The sequence below is a fragment of the Delphinapterus leucas genome, chromosome 9 (assembly GCF_059928025.1).
Source record: "Delphinapterus leucas isolate spDelLeu-1000000601 "Yukka" chromosome 9, BTC_Dleu_Yukka2, whole genome shotgun sequence".
In the NCBI taxonomy this organism is placed as follows: domain Eukaryota; kingdom Metazoa; phylum Chordata; class Mammalia; order Artiodactyla; family Monodontidae; genus Delphinapterus; species Delphinapterus leucas.
Genome location: NC_143137.1, coordinates 111,002,537 through 111,025,456, shown reverse-complemented (window position 1 = coordinate 111,025,456; position 22,920 = coordinate 111,002,537).

The window sequence follows — 22,920 nt, the reverse complement described above, 5'->3', positions numbered from 1 at the left end:
GGAACGGAAGGCTTTTTCAAATAAAATAAAATAAAATATGCCACCAAATAGTCAATTGTCACAACAGAGGTAACCCCGTGGGAGTCATGAGGAGACTAAAATTATCTCCAATTGTGCAGGGCAGAAAAGTTTCAATGAAGGCAGGTGTAGTTCAGCCAAGGCCTACAGCACAGAAGTAGGAATTTGGGTATGTACGAATGGGAAAAAAGACATTTGAGGCATGGGAAATAGTTTAATGCAGAATGGACGAGAAATATGCATTAGACCTTTTCTAAAACAACTGGCTTATTAACTCAGTAAATCGATTTAGTCAGTCAAACTAGCTTTAGCTGATTACTTATCCAGGGGATAGCTGTTGAGAGTAATTTTTGTCACAGAACAGTAAATAAAATGGTTGAACTATAGCTTTAGGCTTGCTAAGCGAAATAGATGGCTCTAGATGATTTTCAAGTGACTTACTTGGTAGTACTCACGAAATTGGGGGTTAACAATTGCTTAAGAAAACAAAGAGAATTGATTTTAAATAAAGTAGCTACTGTGTAAACTATCTGTTCAGTAGCTCATGTTAAACGGATGTTTATAATCCCCATTGGACAACCAACTACATTTTTGCAAATGGCAATGTGAATTGCTGTTGCATAAACTATAGCAATGACCACCTATGTAATTTGTTGTCCAAACCAGAAATCTTCTAACAATACTGGTGTCCTAATAAAAATAAGCACGAAGGGAACACACAGTGGGTGTCTCCCGTGTGCCTGTGCATGCATCTATATCTCACTGAACCCTCATAACAGCCCCCAAGAGAGGGACTCTGGGCGTCCCCATGCTGCTTGTGGAGAAACAGGCACAGGAAGGTTCAATAGTCTATCTACCTAATATCGCACAGAGGGTGGCAGAGCCCGTTTTTAAACCACCTGCCTCCAATACCAGGTGCCAGGAGCCAGACTCAGCCTACAGCTCTCTTCTGCTCGCCTGGAGGTGAAACAATGTGTCATGATTAGCCAAATCCCGTCTTCACTCATCAAGGTAGGTTGAACACCTGCACGTCCTCCAAGTAGCATGTAGCATAAGCAATAAGATGTCTGTCCCGTGATCGTCCAGGAACTTGGAATCAGCTGTGCCTGGTTAGGCTGAGCTGGTTTAGAGTGGAGAGGACCACCGATCTTCCACCTGGGCAAGTGCCTTTTGACCTCCTGCCATCAGAGGGCCGAAATCTCCAGCCTGAGAATGTGCTGAGCCCTGTAGCCTAGTTACGCCAGCTCAGAACAATGATGAGCACACCTTTTTCCAGTCACCTTTCCTCATGCTCCCCATGCCTCATACTGCCCTGCTTCTTTATTCTTTATCCCACAGATACCCAAAGCCCCTTGCCTTTGGGGAGGCGGATTTGAGACCTATTGTCACGTCACGTCCTCGCTTGGCTGCCCTGTGAATAAACCTCCTCTTTGCTGCAAACCTCAGCATTTCAGTGTTTTGGCTTGCTGCACCTCAGACAGAATGGTTGGGAGCAGTGGTACAGGTCCCTTGCCTGTGAGGGATGCTGGTTCCTAGTAGTCACGTTGCGGATGTTTTCTCCTCTCGGGGTGGGGGCGGGGCAGACATCCTGCTCTTCCGGAAAGGGAGAAACACAGGTGCCAAACCCTTGCCCTCAGCGTCACCGTCACCTAGGAGCTTGTTAGAAGCACAGAATCCAGGCCCCACCCAGAACTACTGAATACCAGCCTGCATTTAACAAGATCCACAAGAGAGGCATACCCATATTAAAGTTGGAGAGGCACCAAGCTGTCATCATCTTCTCCACGGCTAATGAAAACGAAGCAAAGGTTCATCCCGAGCCGACTCTGCCTCAGTCACCTGGATATCACATGAGCTCATTTCATCCTCCCCAGAACCTGCAAATGAGACTGAGGGTCAGAGTGGTCTAGCACCCAAGGTTCCATAAAAGAACATGACCAAGGCTCACTGGAGCCCAGACTTCCAAAAAAGAAGGCCCCTGAGCACAGCATGGCACCACCGCAGCCCAAACCGTGGGCCTGGAGGGTAGGCCAGGCTCCCCACGCAGAGTTCACACCATTCGACAGATGCCCACAGCAGACCACAAGGCAATATGAGAAGTAAGTTCTGATTGTGGAATCTCTGAATTTTGAGATTTAAAGAAAAAAATCTGTTTTCGGGGGATGGTTAAAACAGTTCTACCAAGGAGTAAAGAGAGGGCATCTCAAGGCCCCTTCTGGACTTAGAATTTAATGCCTACTTATGGAGAAATGCTCCGTGCATTTGCTCAGCCCTACGTCGAGATGAAGTTCTCTGTGCCCTAGAAGCTTAGGTTCTAAAAAGGCCACAGAAATGGGTGAGACCTCAAAAATGCCAGAACAATGCAACGGCCTTAAACACACTGTCTTTGCTTTGCCTTGCTTACAAGTCACTGACTTTAAACTGAATATGGTGTCATGTCTTTACGTTTCTTGAAGCTTTTTTTTTTTACAAAAGATCATATAAAGATTTTCTTCCATGGGAAAACTTTTATATTGTATTTCTCTTAAACTGGAGTGTGGTACATTTACCCTCCATCAGATGATTGCTTACAACTCACCTTGCTTTATTAAGAATACCGCTAGAGGCTTCTATGTCCCTACTAACAAAAATACATTTTCAGGCCCATTCAAACCAGTGAAAATCCAAGATTTCAGAGCACAAGATAATGAAAATTCTATCCACGTCTTTTACTACTTTTAGCCTGTTAACAGTCCCTAAGTGTGTCAGATGAAAAGTACTGTCGCGGGAATTGACATCTATAACAGCATTCCATACAGGTAAGTCTTGATTGTTCCAATTTCTCAGAAAGTTGGACACATTTACTGCCTCTATGACATCTCTAGGGTGTGTGGAAGAAATAAAAAAGAGGCCTGTACAATGTATTTCTCAAAATATACACACAAAGAGTTTGCACATACAAACAGGGAAACCTTATAAATAATGTATGGGGAGCAAAGTATTGTCGGTAACGGAACTACTCATTTCGAAAGACAACACTGTCACCAAGTGTCCCCTCACCAAAACTGACTGGGAATGTTTAGGGGCCACCAAACCAGAGGTGGAGATTTTTAGGCACATTCTTGCCAGAAAAGAGAGCCTAGGGCATAAACCACTCAACTTGTTGGCACGAATGCCAGGGCAACCCAAGCAAGTGGATATAGAAGCCTACGTAATGCTTGGAAGTAGGAAGCTTTGGGGGACTACACCTGGGCTGGTACTGGCCTCCCTCCCCAAAGGGACAAGGAGAGCAGAAACCTGGATGGAGTCAAGAGAGAGCAAAAAGAAAGGCAAGGCTGGGTATGGAGCAACGTTTGGATCCAGGGGCATGTGTCTCAGAACTGCTGGGGCTCTGCAGACCAGCTGCATCCCCATTCTCCTTGACCCTCATTGGTATAATGAACTCAGGGTGGGCGCATCCCGGCTGCCAAGTCACTTCCACCCGTCCATGGAGTTGACGGTTACTTGCTCACAGTGAACCAACCGCTCTGGACCTAACAGCTACTGCAGGGGGCGGTAGTGGAGAACAAGGTGACGACAAGGACCAGATGCGAAGGAGGAAGAGACATTCAGCGGACCGACTGGGTGGACTGATGGTGTGGCGTTAAGTCTGCAGAGCTAAAGGGGCCAGATGTAGAAAAGGGAAGGGGAACCATGAGGATATGGTCAAGCCCCTTCGTATAGATGTTTCATCCGTATATTGTATGCAAGTTCCATTCAATTTGCTCTGAGTGAAAAAGAGAGAACAAAATTATCCTTTAAACCATGTCAGTGATTTTATTTACCATCTCATTTGATGAGCTCATAGCCCAGGGTCAGAGGGAAATGGGAGCTGTGAGTCTGCCATCTCTCAGGATGTCTCAGGCCTCAGAGGGCCCTCATACCCAAACTACCTCACCTTTTGCACCTTTCAAGCAACGTTATTCCTAAGTGCGAGTCACCCTCTTCATCAGGTTCTCCAAGAAACAGCAGTCTCTCTCAATGACAGAGGAAAAATGGGCTACTTTGGCTTTCTGAGGCACAATATGTAGTTCTCCAAAATGGTACCTGCCTGGGGGATTTTTCAAGAAAATTAAGCATCAGTGGTGATTTGTTTGTCTTCACATAACGTATGACCCAGATGTGCTGAGAAATAAGAAAAGGACGAACGAATCAAGGGCAGCTGATCCAAGGAGGCAAGGGGCAACTTCCACAGCCTACGTGGAAAGCTAGAGGAAGGGAACATCCAGCTGGTGGGAGCTGAAGACAGGGGCCAGTCCTCCTTGGGCTCGGGATGCCACCGCCTCTTCCTACATCTTCACGCTCTCCTTCTCTGTTGGCCCCTCCCAGCCATATTAAAGAGCCACAAGGAAATGCTCTCCTCCATTCCATTTTCCTGTCCTCCTATCCACCCCTCCCTTCTTTCCCTTTGCCATCAATTTCTTGACTTGCCCCCCATTTCTCCCCTCCCATCTACACTGCGATCTGGTTTCTGCCCCACTACTCCCGTGAAACTGACCTCCTTGAAGCCCCCAATGATTTCTCTGCTTGACAAGTCCAGGGGACTACTTCTCAATCCTTATCTTTGTGACCGCCAAGCCGAGTTAGACCTTAAACAACGTCTCTGTCTTGAAAATCTCTTCCCTTGGCTTCTGCGCCACCTTTCCTTTTCTTTTCATGACACAGATCACAACCAGTGCTGCAGATTCCATCGAATTAAGGAATGCTGTTGCCTACATGTGTGAATGAGCTAAAGTGAGTACAGTACTGAAGTAGAGGACACCTAAAGTGAAACGTCTTCATGTACGTCCACGTGGCTGAGCAGCAAGTTAACCTTTCATACATGTGTTAAAGAAGAAGAGTTGGGTTTTATTTTATTTACTTTTCCCTGGACTGTGTTGAATGGCTATCATCTACAAGTTCAGGCTACTTTTTGCTGAGGATTAATAATGCACTGGGAGAGCTGAGAGAAAACTGAATAATAGAGCTGTCATTTTCTTGACCAGTTCACCTTAGTTTCCCAAACTCTAAGTCTTTCTCCAATTCTTTTCCCTTTTTATTGTAGTAAAATGAACATAACACAAATTTCACCATTTGGATCATTTTACAATTCACTGTACCATTCAGTGGAATTTACTACTGTCACAATGTTGTGCAACTATCACCACTGCCTAGCTGCAAAACATTTTCATCAACCAAGAGGAAACCTACACCCATTTTAAGGAGTCATTCCCAATTTCCCTCTCTTCCAAACCCCTGGCAACCACTAATGTATAATCTTTTCTGTGTGTATGGATTTGCCACTGCTGGACATTTCATATAAATGGAACCATACAATATGTAGCCTTTCATGCCTGACTTCTTTCACTTAGTTGCATCCATCATGTAGCATGTATCAGAAATCCACTCACTGTTACAGCTGAATCCTTCATACTGTTTGAATACAAAATTAAAAATACGTTGAGAGTGAAGCTCTGTTTTAATGGCACATCTATTAGGCCAATTCATTGAAAGAAGCTGAAGATGGAGATGTTGTTGTGAAATGATAATCGTTGAGAAGCCTCAGCCAATTGGATAATGAAAAGTTTGGGAAATGTTGCAAAAAATTAGCTGATTTATATTAAAAGCCTATTAAACAAGGATTCAGGAGATTGTCTTTTTCTTGCAGGTAACTTAAATGAGGCAGAAAGAAATAACTGCCCTTTAAAACACATTTTGAAAGGATTCTATTTATTCTTAATAGACGAATGGGAGGGAGTACAGGAAGTTCACATCCAATATGGACTCCCTGTCCAAACACTGTTTGTCGTTCTAGCCACCGCTATCGAATTATATTTCTTGAGAGTAAGGCAGCTCAATTCCTGCATATTACTTTCTAAACTTCATCCATCAAATCCATTAATACAGTATAAACAAGAGTTGTTCATGTTTAAGTGCAGTTCAAATATCAGGTGTAAAGAACCCCCAGTAAGAAAAAGAATCCTATATCTCTTGCCAGAATGTGGTCAGCTCTGGGGTGCTCTGCTAGCTGAAAGACACATTCCTTATTAAGAGGATAGAGGCTGTTTAAGAGGGATGAGAGCCAAAAAAATTTAACTACATATATGTGTTAAGAACAGTGCTAGGTTATCTCATGTTCTATATCAGTCAAGGCTCACCATTTTACATACGTGAAAAGCAAAGTTAAAAGTGTATTCGTAGGGCTTCCCTGTTGGCGCAGTGGTTAAGGATCCACCTGCCAGTGCACGGGACACACGTTTGAGCCCTGGTCCGGGAAGATCCCACATGCCACGGAGCAACTAAGACCATGTGCCACAACTACTGAGCCTGCGTGCTAGAGCCCGTGAACCACAACTACTGAAGCCCACGCACCTAGGCCCCGTGCTCAGCAACAGCGAGAAGCCACCACAATGAGAATCCCGCGTACTGCAACAGAGTAGCCCCCGCTCACTGCAACTAGAGAAAGCCTGCGCACAGCAACGAAGAGCCTAGGCAGCCAAAGATAAATAAATAAATACGTCTATTTTTAAAAAAATGTGTTTTAGTAACTTACTAAAAGGCACACAATCAGTAAACATGAGCAAGGATTCAATCCCAAATCTGTCACACTGAAGTTGAAGCTAATACTCGAGATTGATAAAAACAGCACTAATTTAAAACTTCAGAGGTATTTTTTACTTCATACTTTCACTAATGCTCTTTGGAGATAAATCATTTCATTTATATGGGCCTTAGTTTTTACAACTATAATAGTTGGAAGCTTGACTAGGTGATCTGTATGTAGCCTTCCAATTCTAAAATGTTCCACTAATTTGGATTCCAACAATAATTGCCCTTGCAATACATGCATGCTGCCACCAAGTAGCAGTAGAGACTACTAGTTCCTTTTTTATCCCTAGTGGGGGTGCATTTTGACAGCAGACTTATCCGTCAATAGTACAACCTGTTAGTATAACTATAAGATAACAAAATAATCTGGTATTCTTTCCTGTAAAAGAGAAGCTTTACATTGTGTCTGTGAATCGTACCAGAATCACCTGTAGCTTTATAAATATAGAGGAAATCCTGAACCCATTGAATGAGAATCTTCAGAGACAGGACTTGGGCATCTGGAATTTTGGGCTCCCATCATTTGTATATTTTATTTCATTTTATTTTTGCCTATGTACAATATTTGTCACATCCTTTTGAATCTTTAAAAGGTTCTTTCTGTTTTAAATTTTAGAATATTCCATAATCTTCACCTACTTTTCATAAGGTGTTATCTGTTATGTTTATTCGATCTTGTGCTTCTCCTGGTTAAGACTTCTTTCTTTCCTTTTTTTTTTCTCGTGGCCCTGCCTCATGTCTTGCAGGATCTTAGTTCCCTGACATGGGATTGGACCCCAGGGTCCCAGCAGTGAAAGCGCCATGTTCTAAACACTGGACCACCAGGGAAGTCCCAAGATTTCAGTCTTAAATGACTTTTTTCCCACTCTAATTCATTCCTGGGATCAGTTTCATGTTTGGACATTAAAGCAACCTTGCATTGCCAGAATAAAGCTACTTTGATTTTGATATATGATTGTTTTACATACCATGGATACAGTTTGTGCTTCTCTTTACACATTTTGCATGCATGTTCAAAGGAGAAACTGGCCTGGGATTCTATTCTTGTAATATCCTTTATAGATTATTTTTAAGATTCTATACTTTATTTTTTATTTATTTATTTTTGGCTGCATTGGGTCTTCATTGCTGCATGCATGCTTTCTCTAGTTTTGGCGAGCGGGGGTCTATTCTTTGTTGCAGTGAGTAGGCTTCTCATTGCAGCCTTCTGACCGCATGGGCTTCTGACACCATTCGTCGGTGCTACTTCAGTTCCTTACCCCTTCCCTTCTGACCCTGGGCGGTGAAATCCTCTTTCTGCGGCTGGCCTGCGGCAGAAAGTCAATGAGGCAAGAGTAGGCTTGGAGTATCCAAGGAGCAGAAAGGATGTCAGCGTGTGAAAAACAGAGCGAGCAAATTGGAGAGGAGAAGGAAACACTCAGAGAGGAAACAGAGGCCCAGATTTCTAGGTCTGTGGAGGCACTCTGAGGACTTTGCACTTTCTGTGAAGAAGCCACTGAAGAAATTTGAGTGACATGATCTGACTTATGTTTTAACAAGATCTCTCTGGATGCCACGTTGATTAGAGATTGTAGGAGAGCAAGGACAAGCCCCAGAAGACCAACAGTTGATTCAAAGAAGTGATTACTCAAACCTGGTCCCCCTCCTCAATGAGGACGCAGAGCAGGAATCGACAAATAATGGCCACAAATCAAATCAGGCTCTCAGCCTGGATCTGTGGGACTGTGAGCTAATAACGGTTCTCACGTTCAGAAAGCTTGTTGAAGAAGAAAGAGGAGGAGAAGCTACAGAAACTGTATATGGCCCACAAAGCCTAAGATATTTAAAATCCAGAAGATGCTTTCCAACACCTGATGTAAAGCATGTGGCTGGTAGGAGGTCCTCAACCAAATTTGGAAGAGGAATACATGAGTCAGTTCGTTCCTGAAAACACTGTAAAGTGATAGGGGTCAAGAAACATTTACCCGTTCACCCTAAACCTTCACAAATGATGCCAGTTCCGTTGAGCTATTGAAAAATACATTCTGGCTTTCAAAAAAGTAACCCAGAGGGCATTTCCTCACATAGGCAAGGTCATAAACAACTGTCAAGTGAAGTTGAAATAGCAACAAATCAAATAATAACAAAAACATTTTTACAGAATTTTAAATCTTACAAAGCATTTTCATGTTCATTATCTAATTTAATCCCCAAATCAACGTCATGAGATAGTTATTATTTCCCCATTAGAAATGACCACATATTAAATCCTTAGTGATTGCTCAAGAAAAGCTGAAATCTTGAGTGTTACATCCATTAATGCCATGGTTGGGTGTTTTCCCATGGGAACACTGGATGCTAAAATCCACAGGGATTTTCAGCTCAAGATGGCAGACTAGGAAATATATTTACTTTCTGTTCCTCCTGAAACCATATCTCAATAAAACTGTAGAAATACCAAAATTAATCAACCAATAAAAGCCAAGATATTTTGGAAGTCATCAACCACAGAAAGATTTCAACACATTTCGAGAAGGCAAACAATGAAATGGAGGAGCCGTGAATAAAATAATGAAGAAAAAAAGGCTGAACCTAAGTAAGGTCTGCACAAAGTCACTCAGCTTTTGCTGAGCTCCGGTTATAGTAAAGGGCAGAGGAAAGAAGAGGGGCTGAAAACAAGGAGACAAAACGTCATTTTAGGAAAAACAGTTCATTTAATGAGCTCCAGGGAACACCCAGCCTGCTGCCATACTAACTCATGAATTACAATGGATTGTTGGTAAGCAAGACAAGAAAACAGGGAAGAAACAAAAGAAACAAAAATCAAGACATTGTTTCTAACTGAACTCTTCTCAAAGGAGATCGAGGAATTATGGTTCAATGCCACAGCTGTAAATCATTTCTGCTCTTGGAGAGGTTACAAAGGGCTTATAATATTTCCCTTTTGTTCAGACAGAATTTAGGTCTGAGCAAAAGCTTTTGTGTCCTCCAACCCCAACATTTATTGGGGATGGAAGCCCAGATTTGCTGGGACATACCATAAAAAGAATCTCATGAGCAGAGGGTCAAACTGATTTTGGAATATATGAATTATGTCCAGTGTGAGTTTCAATAGGTTTTAAAATATATACATACATACATATATATATATATATATATATATTTATATATACATTTTTACTGATCTATATGATTTTGGGTTCTGAAACTTCTACATGTCACATGCGTGATACATAACAGACAATGTCAGCCCCAGGAGGGAGAAAACACTCCAATGAAGCAAGCCAAAGAAACAAGTTTTAAGCAAGGTCAAGTGATGTGTAGACTAGGATTGTTCAATTCCTACCTGTCATGCTGAAGCTTCCAGCTCCTGAATAACAACACATGCTTCCCTTGTCCTAGACAGCCAAGAGTATGTCTCCTCTCTTGGGCATAAGAATCTCTAGAGTTACATATCTGTAGTAAGAGTGGACCCAGCTGGCATACTCACAATGACCAAATTGTGTTGATCGTACTTTATACCAATACATCGCCCCACGCTGAAGTTGCAAGAAATGATATATTTGCTTTCTAGACATGAATGAGACGCCTTACTGGATATACTCCAGGAAGGCCAGAGAAGCTGGCTTCTAATCCATACGGAACAATTCACTGGTGAATTTCTTTCACGATAGCCCATGATTTATCTAGAATATCATCTTGACATATCTGGATCCTTCAAACTAGACAAAGGGAAAATATGGGCTTCAAGCCTCAATTAGAAATATGGAATGGTGCCATGCTGACAACTGGTGGTCCCTGACCTGTATCTTCTGAGATTAGAACACAGTGTGGTGGATGACCAATTCATGCATTGAACAAAAGAAGACCTCCTACAGGGCAGTGTAGCTGTTCGTTACAGGTATGGCACTTAGGGCTAAGTACCATAAGGACTACAAGAGAAAAAGAAAAACAAGTAACACATGAAGCATATACGATAAGGAGGCACCACAGTCCAGAGCACGAGCTCTGGAATCACACAGGCTTGGATCGAATGCCAGCTAAGCCACTACCATCTATATACCCTGAAGGACAGGCCAAGGTTTAAATGTTGTTTTACCAGATTTCAAAAAAGAAGTGAAGAAAGAACCTATCTGCCGGGAAGGGACATCGTGGGGTGCAGTATCCAGTCGGATCAGGGCTCTGCATCTCCTGCTCAGAAACCTTGGCCACCTGGCTCATGGTGATGCTGGCAGCTGAGCAGCCCTGGAGAAGGCGATCCTGTCTCCAGGTCTCGCAGAGAAGCTGGGGAGGTCTCCGGACGAGGTGGCCCACACCCTGGTAAGCTCTGGCTGCCTCCTGCCCTCAGGTCTCAGCAGGCTCTGGCCTCTGGGCCCCGTGGTGGGGAAGGCCTGGCCGATACATACACAGGGCTGAGGGGCCTGCAGAGCCAGTCCCCAGGCAGGGTGAGCTCTGGAGGAGGCTTCCACAGTCCCCAGCAGTCTCCGCATGGTGGCCCAGCTGGTGCCAAACACCTGCCACCCACAGCGAGAAGTCCCAGCCACTAGAAAGTCCAGAAGGGGCCCCACCCTTTCCCTTTGGGCCTGGGTTAAGCCACCAGCTGGGCTTGCACGTGACCCCTGCCTCACCCCCTGCCCCGCCCGCCCTTTCTCTGTGACACGTACAATGGATATGTCATAAAGCCAGGCTGAGCCAGTGCTATAAATTCAGAGGAGTTAGAATCTAGGAAGAAGCTCTCCCACTTTCACTCTCTGCTCTCAGATCAGGCAGGCAGTACCTCCAATATGGAAGCTATGGACACCACACCTCCCTCCCAGGCTGTCCTCTTCCATTCTGCTCATGTTTTCCCCAGCACCCCATTGACGGCTTTGGCGGGTATCGGGGCTTCAGCAGGCAGCACGTCTGACCCCGAACCTATGGACACCACACCTCCTTCCCATGCTGTTATCTTCCATCCTGCTCCTGTTTTCCCCAGCACCCCATTGACGGCTTTGGCGGGCATCGGTGCTTCAGCAGGCAGCACCTCAGACCCCGAACCTATGGACACCACACCTCCTTCACACGCTATCATCTTCCACTCTGCTCCTGTTTTCCCCAGCACCCCATTGACGGGTTTGGCGGGCATCGGTGCTTCAGCAGGAATCACGTCAGACCCCGAACCTATGGACACCACACCTCCTTCACATGCTGTCATCTTCCATTCTGCTCCTGTTTTCCCAAGCACCCCAGTTTCGGCTTTGGCGGGCATCGGTGCTTCAGCAGGGAGCACGTCAGACCCCGAACCTATGGACCACACCTCCTTCACACGCTGTCATCTTCCATTCTGCTCCTGTTTTCCCCAGCACCCCATTGACGGCCCTGGCGGGCATCGGTGCTTCCGCAGTCAGCACGTCTGACCCCGAACCTATGGACACCACACCTCCTTCCCAGGCTGTCATCTTCTATTCTGCTCCTGTTTTCTCCAGCACCCCATTTTCGGCTTTGGTGGGCATCGGTGCCTCAGCAGTCAGCACCTCAGACCCCGAACCTATGGACACCACACCTCCTTCCCAGGCTGTCATCTTCCATCCTGCTCCTCTTTACCCCAGCACCCCATTTACCGCTTAGGCCGGCACTGGTGCTTCAGCAGGCAGCACCTCTAACACCAAAGCTATGGACACCACACCTCCTTCCCAGGCTGTCATTTTCCAGTCTGCCCTGTCTCCAAGTAGAACCACTACCCATTTCACACTGCTGTTCCCAGTTCTGGGAACACACCACCCAGTGGTAGCAATGCCTCAGCCCATGCCTCGACTCATTTACCTGCAACGTGAGCCAACAGATAGACCAACACTTCAAAGTTATGACAGAAAATTGAGTAAGTTATACGCTTGGAATTTCATTTATTATTATTAACAAGCACAACTGTAGTGCTTAGACTATAACAAGTACTATTCTAAGGGCTTACCAAATATTAACTCACTTATTCCTCATAATGGCAACCCTAGTGGTAGGGAATATTCATAGTGTTCACTTTTGGGGGGGAAACTGAGGCTCAGAGACGTTGAATAGCTTGCCTAATGCCACACAGTTAGTAGGTGGCAAAACCCGGGATTAAAACCAGACCATCTAGACTTTCATCACTTTGCTGTGTCACCTTATTATAAGTTGTGGTTAGGGAAGGGACTAAATTGACAAGACTCTGAACTAAAAGGAGAAGGGAGAAATGAGAAAATGAGTGATCCTAGAAACTAGAGAAGGTTTAGGCTCAGAAATTTCTGGTGATGAGACCCAGAAGAACAAGAACTTGGTTGGAATGTTAACTTGGGGTAGAATCTGAATCCACTGAGAAATGGTTTTGTTTCCTGTAAAATTTAGAAAGGTCAGTTGGATGAAGATTAACGAAGACAAAAGTAGAAAGGAAAAGAAAAAGGTGCCTTAAGTGAGACATAACCGCTCCCCTCTACGTACCCACAGGTTGTGTCCTGTGGGAAAGGATGGAGCTCTCTCTACCGGGTTGGTCACCAGGCTGAACAAGGAGAAACATGGCAACCATTGTACTGGTTTTGATGATCCCTCAAAACCAAGGCTTCAGTTTCCAAGAACGACCTACGGTAGCATAACTAGTGTGTGTCACACATGCCACTAAGTGTGTTTCCAGTCACACATTTTAATTGGGGAAATACTTCCTATGAGGTAGGCATTAGTTCGCTATGGCTGCTGTAACAAATTACTACAAATGTGCTTGCTTCTAACAAAACACACTTATTTTCTTATGGTTCTGGAAGACAGAGGTCCAAAACCAGTTTCCCTGGGCTGAAACCAGGAGTCAACAGGGCCATCCATCCTCCTTCTAGAGGCTCTAAGCGAGAATCTGTTTCCGCGCCAGCATTCCTTCACTTCTGGCCACATCAATCCAACCCCAACTTCATCATCACATTCTCTTTGGGGTAAAAATTCCCTCTGCCTCTCTCTTACGAGAACACCAGTGGTTATATTTGGGCCCGTCCAGGTAGTCCAGGAGAATCTTCCCATCTGAGAACCATTACTTTCATCCCACTGGCAAAGTGCCTTCTGCCATTTAAGGTGACATTCACAGGTTCTGGAGAGTAGGATGTGGACATTTGGGGGCAATGGTATTATTCGGTCTACTACAAGGTAGATACTATTATCTTTCTCAGATGTAGGAAATGACGTTTAGGGAAATAGTCTGTCTCAGGTCTACAATTTCCAGAGTAGAGACTTACATTCTGCCACTGACACTTTAGGACACACCCTAAACAACTTTAATCTGTGTCCTTAACTACTGCGTAATCCTTGGTTAAGAGTCACACTTAGGTATCAAGACCCAATTGAATAGAACGCAAGTACTGTCTCCTCTTTCACTATGTTTGCCTGGTGTACTGATGAATCTTGCCCAGAGCAGAAGAGTTCAGAAAAGTGTTATGCAGGTGTACGAAGAGAAAGCATTTACTGTTTGATGTGCACGGAGGAACGGAAGGCTTTTTCAAATAAAATAAAATAAAATATGCCACCAAATAGTCAATTGTCACAACAGAGGTAACCCCGTGGGAGTCATGAGGAGACTAAAATTATCTCCAATTGTGCAGGGCAGAAAAGTTTCAATGAAGGCAGGTGTAGTTCAGCCAAGGCCTACAGCACAGAAGTAGGAATTTGGGTATGTACGAATGGGAAAAAAGACATTTGAGGCATGGGAAATAGTTTAATGCAGAATGGACGAGAAATATGCATTAGACCTTTTCTAAAACAACTGGCTTATTAACTCAGTAAATCGATTTAGTCAGTCAAACTAGCTTTAGCTGATTACTTATCCAGGGGATAGCTGTTGAGAGTAATTTTTGTCACAGAACAGTAAATAAAATGGTTGAACTATAGCTTTAGGCTTGCTAAGCGAAATAGATGGCTCTAGATGATTTTCAAGTGACTTACTTGGTAGTACTCACGAAATTGGGGGTTAACAATTGCTTAAGAAAACAAAGAGAATTGATTTTAAATAAAGTAGCTACTGTGTAAACTATCTGTTCAGTAGCTCATGTTAAACGGATGTTTATAATCCCCATTGGACAACCAACTACATTTTTGCAAATGGCAATGTGAATTGCTGTTGCATAAACTATAGCAATGACCACCTATGTAATTTGTTGTCCAAACCAGAAATCTTCTAACAATACTGGTGTCCTAATAAAAATAAGCACGAAGGGAACACACAGTGGGTGTCTCCCGTGTGCCTGTGCATGCATCTATATCTCACTGAACCCTCATAACAGCCCCCAAGAGAGGGACTCTGGGCGTCCCCATGCTGCTTGTGGAGAAACAGGCACAGGAAGGTTCAATAGTCTATCTACCTAATATCGCACAGAGGGTGGCAGAGCCCGTTTTTAAACCACCTGCCTCCAATACCAGGTGCCAGGAGCCAGACTCAGCCTACAGCTCTCTTCTGCTCGCCTGGAGGTGAAACAATGTGTCATGATTAGCCAAATCCCGTCTTCACTCATCAAGGTAGGTTGAACACCTGCACGTCCTCCAAGTAGCATGTAGCATAAGCAATAAGATGTCTGTCCCGTGATCGTCCAGGAACTTGGAATCAGCTGTGCCTGGTTAGGCTGAGCTGGTTTAGAGTGGAGAGGACCACCGATCTTCCACCTGGGCAAGTGCCTTTTGACCTCCTGCCATCAGAGGGCCGAAATCTCCAGCCTGAGAATGTGCTGAGCCCTGTAGCCTAGTTACACCAGCTCAGAACAATGATGAGCACACCTTTTTCCAGTCACCTTTCCTCATGCTCCCCATGCCTCATACTGCCCTGCTTCTTTATTCTTTATCCCACAGATACCCAAAGCCCCTTGCCTTTGGGGAGGCGGATTTGAGACCTATTGTCACGTCACGTCCTCGCTTGGCTGCCCTGTGAATAAACCTCCTCTTTGCTGCAAACCTCAGCATTTCAGTGTTTTGGCTTGCTGCGCCTCAGACAGAATGGTTGGGAGCAGTGGTACAGGTCCCTTGCCTGTGAGGGATGCTGGTTCCTAGTAGTCACGTTGCGGATGTTTTCTCCTCTCGGGGTGGGGGCGGGGCAGACATCCTGCTCTTCCGGAAAGGGAGAAACACAGGTGCCAAACCCTTGCCCTCAGCGTCACCGTCACCTAGGAGCTTGTTAGAAGCACAGAATCCAGGCCCCACCCAGAACTACTGAATACCAGCCTGCATTTAACAAGATCCACAAGAGAGGCATACCCATATTAAAGTTGGAGAGGCACCAAGCTGTCATCGTCTTCTCCACGGCTAATGAAAACGAAGCAAAGGTTCATCCCGAGCCGACTCTGCCTCAGTCACCTGGATATCACATGAGCTCCTTTAATCCTCCTCAGAACCTGCAAATGAGACTGAGGGTCAGAGTGGTCTAGCACCCAAGGTTCCATAAAAGAACATGACCAAGGCTCACTGGAGCCCAGACTTCCAAAAAAGAAGGCCCCTGAGCACAGCATGGCACCACCGCAGCCCAAACCGTGGGCCTGGAGGGTAGGCCAGGCTCCCCACGCAGAGTTCACACCATTCGACAGATGCCCACAGCAGACCGCAAGGCGATATGAGAAGTAAGTTCTGATTGTGGAATCTCTGAATTTTGAGATTTAAAGAAAAAAATCTGTTTTCGGGGGATGGTTAAAACAGTTCTACCAAGGAGTAAAGAGAGGGCATCTCAAGGCCCCTTCTGGACTTAGAATTTAATGCCTACTTATGGAGAAATGCTCCGTGCATTTGCTCAGCCCTACGTCGAGATGAAGTTCTCTGTGCCCTAGAAGCTTAGGTTCTAAAAAGGCCACAGAAATGGGTGAGACCTCAAAAATGCCAGAACAATGCAACGGCCCTAATCAGACTGTCTTTGCTTTGCCTTGCTTACAAGTCACTGACTTTAAACTGAATATGGTGTCATGTCTTTACGTTTCTTGAAGCTTTTTTTTTTTACAAAAGATCATATAAAGATTTTCTTCCACGGTAAAACTTTTATATTGTATTTCTCTTAAACTGGAGTGTGGTACATTTACCCTCCATCAGATGATTGCTTACAACTCACCTTGCTTTATTAAGAATACCGCTAGAGGCTTCTATGTCCCTACTAACAAAAATACATTTTCAGGCCCATTCAAACCAGTGAAAACCCAAGATTTCAGAGCACAAGATAATGAAAATTCCTCTATCCACGTCTTTTACTACTTTTAGCCTGTTAACAGTCCCTAAGTGTGTCAGATGAAAGGTACTGTCGCGGGAATTGACATCTTCAACAGCATTCCATACAGGTAAGTCTTGATTGTTCCAATTTCTCAGAAAGTTGGACACATTTACTGCCTCTATGACATCTCTAGGGTGTGTGGAAGAAATAAAAAAGAGGCCTGTACAATGTATTTCTCAAAATATACACACAAAGAGTTTGCACATACAAACAGGGAAACCTTATAAATAATGTATGGGGAGCAAAGTATCGTCGGTAACGGAACTACTCATTTCGAAAGACAACACTGTCACCAAGTGTCCCCTCACCAAAACTGACTGGGAATGTTTAGGGGCCACCAAACCAGAGGTGGAGATTTTTAGGCACATTCTTGCCAGAAAAGAGAGCCTAGGGCATAAACCACTCAACTTGTTGGCACGAATGCCAGGGCAACCCAAGCAAGTGGATATAGAAGCCTACGTAATGCTTGGAAGTAGGAAGCTTTGGGGGACTACACCTGGGCTGGTACTGGCCTCCCTCCCCAAAGGGACAAGGAGAGCAGAAACCTGGATGGAGTCAAGAGAGAGCAAAAAGAAAGGCAAGGCTGGGTATGGAGCAACGTTTGGATCCAGGGGCATGTGTCTCAGAACTGCTGGGGCTCTGCAGACCAGCTGCATCCCCATTCTCCTTGACCCTCATTGGTATAATGAACTCAGGGTGGGCGCATCCCGGCTGCCAAGTCACTTCCACCCGTCCATGGAGTTGACGGTTACTTGCTCACAGTGAACCAACAGCTCTGGACCTAACAGCTACTGCAGGGGGCGGTAGTGGAGAACAAGGTGACGACAAGGACCAGATGCGAAGGAGGAAGAGACATTCAGCGGACCGACTGGGTGGACTGATGGTGTGGCGTTAAGTCTGCAGAGCTAAAGGGGTCAGATGTAGAAAAGGGAAGGGGAACCATGAGGATATGGTCAAGCCCCTTCGTATAGATGTTTCATCCGTATGTTGTATGCAAGTTCCATTCAATTTGCTCTGAGTGAAAAAGAGAGAACAAAATTATCCTTTAAACCATGTCAGTGACTTTATTTACCATCTCATTTGATGAGCTCATAGCCCAGGGTCAGAGGGAAATGGGAGCTGTGAGTCTGCCATCTCTCAGGAAGTCTCAGGCCTCAGAGGCCCCTCATAGCCAAACTACCTCACCTTTTGCACCTTTCAAGCAACGTTATTCCTAAGTGCGAGTCACCCTCTTCATCAGGTTCTCCAAGAAACAGCAGTCTCTCTCAATGACAGAGGAAAAATGGGCTACTTTGGCTTTCTGAGGCACAATATGTAGTTCTCCAAAATGGTACCTGCCTGGGGGATTTTTCAAGAAAATTAAGCATCAGTGGTGATTTGTTTGTCTTCACATAACGTATGACCCAGATGTGCTGAGAAATAAGAAAAGGACGTACGAATCAAGGGCAGCTGATCCAAGGAGGCAAGGGGCAACTTCCACAGCCTACGTGGAAAGCTAGAGGAAGGGAACATCCAGCTGGTGGGAGCTGAAGACAGGGGCCAGTCCTCCTTGGGCTCGGGATGCCACCGCCTCTTCCTACATCTTCACGCTCTCCTTCTCTGTTGGCCCCTCCCAGCCATATTAAAGAGCCACAAGGAAATGCTCTCCTCCATTCCATTTTCCTGTCCTCCTATCCACCCCTCCCTTCTTTCCCTTTGCCATCAATTTCTTGACTTGCCCCCCATTTCTCCCCTCCCATCTACACTGCGATCTGGTTTCTGCCCCACTACTCCCGTGAAACTGACCTCCTTGAAGCCCCCAATGATTTCTCTGTTGACAAGTCCAGGGGACTACTTCTCAATCCTTATCTTTGTGACCGCCAAGCCGATTTAGACTTTAAACAACGTCTCAGTCTTGAAAATCTCTTCCCTTGGCTTCTGCGCCACCTTTCCTTTTCTTTTCATGACACAGATCACAACCAGTGCTGCAGATTCCATCGAATTAAGGAATGCTGTTGCCTACACGTGTGAATGAGCTAAAGTGAGTACAGTACTGAAGTAGAGGACACCTAAAGTGAAACGTCTTCATGTACGTCCACGTGGCTGAGCAGCAAGTTAACCTTTCATACATGTGTTAAAGAAGAAGAGTTGGGTTTTATTTTATTTACTTTTCCCTGGACTGTGTTGAATGGTTATCATCTACAAGTTCAGGCTACTTTTTGCTGAGGATTAATAATGCACTGGGAGAGCTGAGAGAAAACTGAATAATAGAGCTGTCATTTTCTTGACCAGTTCACCTTAGTTTCCCAAACTCTAAGTCTTTCTCCAATTCTTTTCCCTTTTTATTGTAGTAAAATGAACATAACACAAAATTCACCATTTGGATCATTTTACAATTCACTGTACCATTCAGCGGAATTTACTACTGTCACAATGTTGTGCAACTATCACCACTGCCTAGCTGCAAAACATTTTCATCAACCAAGAGGAAACCTACACCCATTTTAAGGAGTCATTCCCAATTTCCCTCTCTTCCAAACCCCTGGCAACCACTAATGTATAATCTTTTCTGTGTGTATGGATTTGCCACTGCTGGACATTTCATATAAATGGAACCATACAATATGTAACCTTTCATGCCTGACTTCTTTCACTTAGTTGCATCCATCATGTAGCATGTATCAGAAATCCACTCACTGTTACGGCTGAATCCTTCATACTGTTTGAATACAAAATTAAAAATACGTTGAGAGTGAAGCTCTGTTTTAATGGCACATCTATTAGGCCAATTCATTGAAAGAAGCTGAAGATGGAGATGTTGTTGTGAAATGATAATCGTTGAGAAGCCTCAGCCAATTGGATAATGAAAAGTTTGGGAAATGTTGCAAAAAATTAGCTGATTTATATTAAAAGCCTATTAAACAAGGATTCAGGAGATTGTCTTTTTCTTGCAGGTAACTTAAATGAGGCAGAAAGAAATAACTGCCCTTTAAAACACATTTTGAAAGGATTCTATTTATTCTTAATAGACGAATGGGAGGGAGTACAGGAAGTTCACATCCAATATGGACTCCCTGTCCAAACACTGTTTGTCGTTCTAGCCACCGCTATCGAATTATATTTCTTGAGAGTAAGGCAGCTCAATTCCTGCATATTACTTTCTAAACTTCATCCATCAAATCCATTAATACAGTATAAACAAGAGTTGTTCATGTTTAAGTGCAGTTCAAATATCAGGTATAAAGAACCCCCAGTAAGAAAAAGAATCCTATATCTCTTGCCAGAATGTGGTCAGCTCTGGGGTGCTCTGCTAGCTGAAAGACACATTCCTTATTAAGAGGATAGAGGCTGTTTAAGAGGGATGAGAGCCAAAAAAATTTAACTACATATATGTGTTAAGAACAGTGCTAGGTTATCTCATGTTCTATATCAGTCAAGGCTCACCATTTTACATACGTGAAAAGCAAAGTTAAAAGTGTATTCGTAGGGCTTCCCTGTTGGCGCAGTGGTTAAGGATCCACCTGCCAGTGCACGGGACACACGTTTGAGCCCTGGTCCGGGAAGATCCCACATGCCACGGAGCAACTAAGACCATGTGCCACAACTACTGAGCCTGCGTGCTAGAGCCCGTGAACCACAACTACTGAAGCCCACACACCTAGGCCCCGTGCTCAGCAACAGCGAGAAGCCACCACAATGAGAATCCCGCGTACTGCAACAGAGTAGCCCCCGCTCACTGCAACTAGAGAAAGCCTGCGCACAGCAACGAAGAGCCTAGGCAGCCAAAGATAAATAAATAAATACGTCTATTTTTAAAAAAATGTGTTTTAGTAACTTACTAAAAGGCACGCAATCAGTAAACATGAGCAAGGATTCAATCCCAAATCTGTCACACTGAAGTTGAAGCTAATACTCGAGATTGATAAAAACAGCACTAATTTAAAACTTCAGAGGTATTTTTTACTTCATACTTTCACTAATGCTCTTTGGAGATAAATCATTTCATTTATATGGGCCTTAGTTTTTACAACTATAATAGTTGGAAGCTTGACTAGGTGATCTGTATGTAGTCTTCCAATTCTAAAATGTTCCACTAATTTGGATCTCTACAATAATTGCCCTTGCAATACATGCATGCTGCCACCAAGTAGCAGTAGAGACTACTAGTTCCTTTTTTATCCCTAGTGGGGGTGCATTTTGACAGCAGACTTATCCGTCAATAGTACAACCTGTTAGTATAACTATAAGATAACAAAATAATCTGGTATTCTTTCCTGTAAAAGAGAAGCTTTACATTGTGTCTGTGAATCGTACCAGAATCACCTGTAGCTTTATAAATATAGAGGAAATCCTGAACCCATTGAATGAGAATCTTCAGAGACAGGACTTGGGCATCTGGAATTTTGGGCTCCCATCATTTGTATATTTTATTTCATTTTATTTTTGCCTATGTACAATATTTGTCACATCCTTTTGAATCTTTAAAAGGTTCTTTCTGTTTTAAATTTTAGAATATTCCATAATCTTCACCTACTTTTCATAAGGTGTTATCTGTTATGTTTATTCGATCTTGTGCTTCTCCTGGTTAAGACTTCTTTCTTTCCTTTTTTTTTCTCGTGGCCCTGCCTCATGTCTTGCAGGATCTTAGTTCCCTGACATGGGATTGGACCCCAGGGTCCCAGCAGTGAAAGCGCCATGTTCTAAACACTGGACCACCAGGGAAGTCCCAAGATTTCAGTTTTAAATGACTTTTTTCCCACTCTAATTCATTCCTGGGATCAGTTTCATGTTTGGACATTAAAGCAACCTTGCATTGCCAGAATAAAGCTACTTTGATTTTGATATATGATTGTTTTACATACCATGGATACAGTTTGTGCTTCTCTTTACACATTTTGCATGCATGTTCAAAGGAGAAACTGGCCTGTGATTCTATTCTTGTAATATCCTTTATAGATTATTTTTAAGATTCTATACTTTATTTTTTATTTATTTATTTTTGGCTGCATTGGGTCTTCATTGCTGCATGCATGCTTTCTCTAGTTTTGGCGAGCGGGGGTCTATTCTTTGTTGCAGTGAGTAGGCTTCTCATTGCAGCCTTCTGACCGCATGGGCTTCTGACACCATTCGTCGGTGCTACTTCAGTTCCTTACCCCTTCCCTTCTGACCCTGGGCGGTGAAATCCTCTTTCTGCAGCTGGCCTGCGGCAGAAAGTCAATGAGGCAAGAGTAGGCTTGGAGTATCCAAGGAGCAGAAAGGATGTCAGCGTGTGAAAAACAGAGCGAGCAAATTGGAGAGGAGAAGGAAACACTCAGAGAGGAAACAGAGGCCCAGATTTCTAGGTCTGTGGAGGCACTCTGAGGACTTTGCACTTTCTGTGAAGAAGCCACTGAAGAAATTTGAGTGACATGATCTGACTTATGTTTTAACAAGATCTCTCTGGATGCCACGTTGATTAGAGATGGTAGGAGAGCAAGGACAAGCCCCAGAACACCAACAGTTGATTCAAAGAAGTGATTACTCAAACCTGGTCCCCCTCCTCAATGAGGACGCAGAGCAGGAATCGACAAATAATGGCCACAAATCAAATCAGGCTCTCAGCCTGGATCTGTGGGACTGTGAGCTAATAACGGTTCTCACGTTCAGAAAGCTTGTTGAAGAAGAAAGAGGAGGAGAAGCTACAGAAACTGTATATGGCCCACAAAGCCTAAGATATTTAAAATCCAGAAGATGCTTTCCAACACCTGATGTAAAGCATGTGGCTGGTAGGAGGTCCTCAACCAAATTTGGAAGAGGAATACATGAGTCAGTTCGTACCTGAAAACACTGTAAAGTGATAGGGGTCAAGAAACATTTACCCGTTCACCCTAAACCTTCACAAATGATGCCAGTTCCGTTGAGCTATTGAAAAATACATTCTGGCTTTCAAAAAAGTAACCCAGAGGGCATTTCCTCACATAGGCAAGGTCATAAACAACTGTCAAGTGAAGTTGAAATAGCAACAAATCAAATAATAACAAAAATATTTTTACAGAATTTTAAATCTTACAAAGCATTTTCATGTTCATTATCTAATTTAATCCCCAAATCAACGTCATGAGATAGTTATTATTTCC